At 38.7% G+C, this 6,169-nt stretch overlaps 1 non-coding gene across 1 annotated transcript; it reads right to left on the bottom strand.

Moving 5' to 3' along the window:
* Positions 1-3,912: 3,912 nt before the first annotated feature.
* Positions 3,913-3,984, bottom strand: TRNAD-GUC (transfer RNA aspartic acid (anticodon GUC)). Its single transcript has one exon. It is a non-coding gene; the product is annotated as a tRNA-Asp (tRNA).
* Positions 3,985-6,169: the final 2,185 nt, after the last annotated feature.

Raw genomic sequence — 6,169 nt, 5'->3', positions numbered from 1 at the left:
ACTAAGGCACTACTAGTGAGCAGTACGAAAGTGATGGACTCCAAAAATTACATAAGGAACATGGTTTTAGAAACTACTCCTCTCAATTTATGATTTTGCCTTAGTGATAGAGAGGATTCGACAAGTTAAAAGTTCAATTGCAAAGGTCAACGTTTATCATGTCATATGGGAAAACATCCTATTGTGGATCATTTCACCAATCAAGGCACCTTTAAAAACATGGGACTAATCAAAACACCTTTAAAAACATGGAGAGGATTGTCATCATGTGTAGTATTGTCATTAATAATGAGCGTCATACCATGATTGAATGAACATCTTCACACATATAGCTAACTTAATGATTGAATGATAAATTTCACACATGTAGACGACTTAATGATTGCATGAAGATTTTCACACATATAGCTAACTTTAGAGAGATACCATGATTGAATGAAGATTTTCACACATACAGGAAACTTAAGAGGGTACATCCTCACACATATAGTTGACTTAATGATTGAATGAAGATTTTCACACATATAGCTAACTTAAGAAGGCACATCTTCACACATACAACTAACTTAATGATTGAATGACGATTTTCACACATATAGATAACTTAAGAGGGCGCCTCTTCACACATATAGGTAACTTAAGAGGGCGCCTCTTCACACATATAGCTAACTGAATGATTGAATGAATATTTTCACGCATATAGCTAGCTTAAAAAGGAACATGGGTCGGTTATATAGCTAACTTAAGAGAGAGCACAAGGCTCCTTGTAAGGCTACAAGATTGATTGAAGAGCTTCACACATATAGCTAACTTGCAAGACTGATTGAAGATCTCCACACAACCTAACTTAAAGAGGCACATGGATTGTTATATAGCTAACTTAAGAGAGAGCACACGTTTCCTTGTAAGGTTGCAACATTGATTGAATATCTTCACACATATAGCTAACTTGCAAGATTGATTGAAGATATTCACACATATAGTTGACTTAAAAGGGCACATAGCTCGTTGTAAGGCTAAAGAAGATCCTCAGACATGTGGCTAACTTAAGAGGGCACATGGCTTGTTGTAAGGTTGAATAAAGATCTTCACACATATAGCTAACTTCTTAAAAGGGCACATAGCTTGTTGGAAAGATAAATGAGGATCCTCACATATATCGCTGACTTAAGAAGGCACATGGCTTGTTGTAATGCAAAAGGGAACATAGCTCATTGTAAGGCTAAATGAAGAACCTGATTAAGTTAAATAAAGATCCTCACACATATAACTAACTTAGGTTCCCCACACATGGTTTATTGCAATGCAAGAGGGAACATATAGCTAACTTAAAAAGGCACATAGCTCATTGTAAAGTTTAATGACGACCCTCGCATATAGTTGAATAAGTTGAATGAAGATCAAACATGTAGCTAAGTTCCTCACACATAGCTAAATATTGCAATTAAAGAGGGCACATAGAGCTAACTTAAAAAGACACATAGTTCATTGTAAAGTTGAATGAAGATCCTAAATAAGCTACACATAGTTGAATATGTTGAATGAAGATCACACATATAGCTAAGATCCTCACACATAGCGGAATGGAGATCACACATATAACTAACTAAAGAAAAAGGCACATAGCTCATTGTAAATTTGGATGAAGGTCCTCCTTGCACATAGTTGAATAAAGATGAAGAACCTCACAAGATCCTCACACATAGCTGAATGAAGATCACACATATAGCTAACTTAACAAGATCCTCACACATAGTTGAATGAAAATCACACAAATGTGGCTAGCTTAACAAGACCTTGTTGAGTGAAAATCACACAAATGGCTAGTTGAATAAAGATCACACATATAGCTAACTTAAGTGAAAATCACACAAATATGGCTAGTTGAATAAAAATCACACATATGGCTAACTTAAGAAGATCTCACACATAGTTTAATGAAAATCATACAAATAGACTATAGAAACTATAAGGGAACATGATGATGAGACACAATTGAGGGTAACCCTAGCTCGATTCATGCAGTTTCAGATTAAAGTTATGATTTAGTTTTGCAATTCTACAAGTGGGCTTGCAGATGATTCAACTTTCAGTCTAAAATAGGCTTGGAGATGCGGGGTATCGATCCCCGTACCTCTCGCATGCTAAGCGAGCGCTCTACCATCTGAGCTACCCCCATGGGGCTAAGAATCGAAACGTTTCGGTTTTCTGAGAATAATATAAATAATATGAAGACCCAAATCATTTATTTAGTGAGCAGTACTTTAGCGCAAAGCAGAATTACTGGATGCGGTGTGGCAAAATTTGTGGGAAATGTATGGGTGTTACCCGGTAAAATTAATATCGTCGGGAAATCGAACAGGTCGTAATACTCACCATTATACGACAACGGTTTCTTTTATCCGGCTCTGATAAAGGCAATATGATGCATTAGCAAGCATTAATAAAATAATTTACAAGCCTATGATGCAGCCATCGATAAGTTTGAATACGGGGCAAAAAAAAATTGGCTTATGTTTCACTGGACTTTTGATTTTGATCTAAATATCAAATTTCAATTGCCACTCTGGGCTAGGATTTCACATTTTCTTTGTTATCTTTTGGGATGAAGTTACTCTCAAAATAATTGGGGTGTGAATTGGGTGGTTATATTGATTAATTTGTGATTTGTTTTTGGAGTTGTTGAGAAATTTCTTTTAATTGGAATTCGGGGAAAAAAAAATCTTGTAGATGTAGTGTTTGAATCATGTTTTAGATGGTGGAAATAGATTCAACATCATCAAAAATCTTGAGGGCACCTAAAATAATGAAGTTTGACAGATTTTACTTAGATTTACAAAAATCCTTGCCGGATTTTTTCAAAATATGGCCGGAATTTCCATAACTTTTAGGGCAAAAAAGCATAATCGTTAGACTACAACGTTGTGTTTTTGTGCGGAAGTGAATTTAGAAAAGGGCTCTCAGAAACAATTCAACTCAATAAAGAAAAAGGGAGTCACATCTAGGCACTAGATTGCAACCATATTTCTTTCAAGCACAACTATTGTCATGAGTACAGCGACTTCACAAAGAGTTGCCTAATTATAAAAGAATTTCAACCCTCTCTAAACAAGCTCCATCCCTCACAACAATAAACATTTAAACAAGTTTCTAAAAGGCACATGAATCAACAATCTAAGGGATCTCAGAATTTAGAAAAAGGCTCTAAGAAGCAATTCAACTCAATAAAGAAAGATGGAGTCACATCTAGGCACTAAATTACAGCCATATTTTTTCCACTCTTGTCATGAGTATGGCCACTTGACAAAGAGTTGCCTAGATATAAAGAATTTCAATCCTCTCCAAACAAGCTCCATCCCTTACAACGATAATGAATAAAAAACATTTAAACAAATTTCTAAAAAACACAAGCAGCAACAATCTAAAGAATCTTAGCCCAATCCAACCCATCATAGATTTGAAATCTTAGAAAATCAATTTGAAATCTTAGAAAATCAAAAGGAAGTAAAAGAAGAAAACCCACAGAGTTATCTTGAACCATCCATTAAATCTCCAAAGGAAATAGAGAAATCAATTCCACTCATCATGAAAAAGACTATCTAAGAGACTGACACCCATTCAAGAGAAGGATCTAGAAGTAGATGAAGCAGAATTAGAAGAAAAAGGAAGGAGAAATAAACCTTGATAATTCTGATTCCCTTTGAGAAAAAGATTCAAAAGAGGAAGGAAATTCTGATAACCAAAATCGCCAATGCTAGGAATCGAACTCTTTTATTGGTGGTCGTGTTATCTGGGAAACCCTAAATCGCCATCGCCGGGGATCGGGCCCGGCATGTCCATTTTATCCAATCACATTATTCTTAATAAAATGTTGTTGACCCTGTTATTTGAAAAACCCGGGAAAAGCAAAATCGCCGTTGCCGGGGATCGAACCCGGGTCACCCGCGTGACAGGCGGGAATACTCACCACTATACTACAACGACCGCTTGTTAACCTCATTTTGATTAACCGAATGACCCACCTGCTCTATCTGCCTGGCATAAAGCCACGAACTGTCCTCAATAGGACGGTTCTTCCACTTGACTAGGTATTGCAGATACTCCTTTCGCTGAGTTCACTTAGCCACCTGAGTGTCGAGGATCCTCTCGATCTCAGGAGGCTGAACGTAAGGCATTTGTCTCATCCAAGTCTCACTTCCATCTTGGGTGTCCCATGTAAGCCGTGTGGTACTGTCTTCCTCTGAACCAGCAATGTATGGAAATAGGTCTGCTACATTAAAGATGGGCGAAATGCCTATCCCTGGTGACAACTGTATTTCATAGGCATTCGCTGAAAATTTCCGGAGAACTTTGCAGGGACCTATTTTCTTGTACTTCAGCTTGTTGTATGCAACTCTAGGGAAGCGTTCCTTGCACAAATGCACGAGGACTTCATCTCCCACATTAAACTACACTTCCCTTTGTTTCAAATCTGCTTGTTGCTTATATTTTTGGTTGTTGTCCTGCAATTTGGTTTTCACCTGCTCATGCAAATCTTTCATTGCGTTAGCGAAATATTCCCCATCAGCACTCCATCTCTCCTGCTGTCCCAGATCTCGTAATTCGTGCACTCTACGAGGGTGCATGCCATACAAGATCTGAAAAGGACTGCAACCCGTGCTACGATTGGGTGAGTCGTTATAAGCGAACTCTACCTGGGCAAGTACTCAATCCCACATCCGTGAATTCTCACCAATCAAGCTTCGTAGCAGGTTCCCTGGACTTCTGTTTACCACTTCTGTTTGCTCGTCGATCTGCGGGTGATAAGCAGAGCTGTAACTCAACTGCGTGTCCATCTTCATCCACAGGGTGCACCAAAGTGCCCTGTGAACTTCACATCCCTGTCAGCGAGAATAGACTTAGGCAAACCATGTAGCCTGACAATCTCTGTAAAGAACAAGTGGGCCACGTGAGTGGCATCGTTGGTTTTTCTGCAAGGGATGAAATGCACCATCTTCGAAAACCGGTCCACTACTACCATCACCGAGTCATAACCCCGTTGTGTCCTTGGTAGACCCAAGATGAAGTCCAAGCTGACTGAGTCCCACGATCTACTTGGAATAGGAAATGGTGTGTAAAGTCCTGCGTTTTAACTGTGACCTTTTGCTAACTGACACACTTTACATCTGGCCACAAATCTCTGCACATCCCTTCGCATTTTTTGCCAAAAGTAAAAATGGCTAAGCTTCTCTAATGTCTTGTCTATGCTGAAATGTCCGGCTAGACCTCCACTGTGCTTCTCTTGAATAATATTCTCTCTTATCGAGCAATCAGGAATGCATAACTGTCCTCCTCTAAACAACAATTTCTCCTGCAAGTTATAGTCCAACAATGGACTATTATCTCTCACCAAAGGGTTCTGACATGCCTCGTAGGCCTCCTTAAAATCTATGTCAGTCTAATACAAATCTTTCAAGTGCTCAAAACCCAGCACTTGTATAATACTCTCCTGCAAGAGTAAGGCCCTCCTACTCAACGCATCTGCCACCTTGTTGGCCTGCCCGCTGATGTGTTTCAACACAAAGGTGAAACTCTGCAAATATTCAACCCACTTAGCATGTTTGTGATTCAGCTTGTGCTGTTGCATCACATACTGCAGTGTAGAATTATCCGAGAACAAAACAAATTCATTCCCCAACAAATAGTGTCTCCAATGCTTCAGTGCTTGGACGACAGCATAGAACTCCTTGTCGTAGGATGAATACTTCTGCCTTCTTTCATTCAAATTTTCGTTGAAAAATGCAACAGGTTTATCCTCTTGGCTAAGTACAACTCCAATAGCCATACCGCTTGCATCATAGCAAACTTGAAAAAGCTTTTTAAAATCTGGAAATCTCAGGATCGGTCTCTCTGTGATATTCTTCTTTAGTAGCTAAAATCTCCTCTCTGTTGCATTAGTCCATCGAAAAGGCTGACTGGCCTTTTTGATAGTGTCCAACATAGGTGCGCAGATTTCACTAAAATTTCTTATAAATTTCTGGTAAAAACTCACTAACCCATGAAAACTACGTACCTCAAATAAGATTTTCAGGGATGGCCAATTGACTATCGCTACAATCTTCTCTAGATCCATCTTCAACTCGTTTTCTGCTATTACGAAGCCCAAATAAATTAATTCTTTTTGCAGAAA

The sequence above is a fragment of the Pinus tabuliformis genome, chromosome 3_2 (assembly GCF_031772625.1).
Source record: "Pinus tabuliformis cultivar Carrire ecotype Pingquan chromosome 3_2, CPIR1, whole genome shotgun sequence".
Taxonomy (NCBI): domain Eukaryota; kingdom Viridiplantae; phylum Streptophyta; class Pinopsida; order Pinales; family Pinaceae; genus Pinus; species Pinus tabuliformis.
Note: the sequence above shows the minus strand (reverse complement) of the source record. Positions and strands in the feature narration are given on the sequence as shown.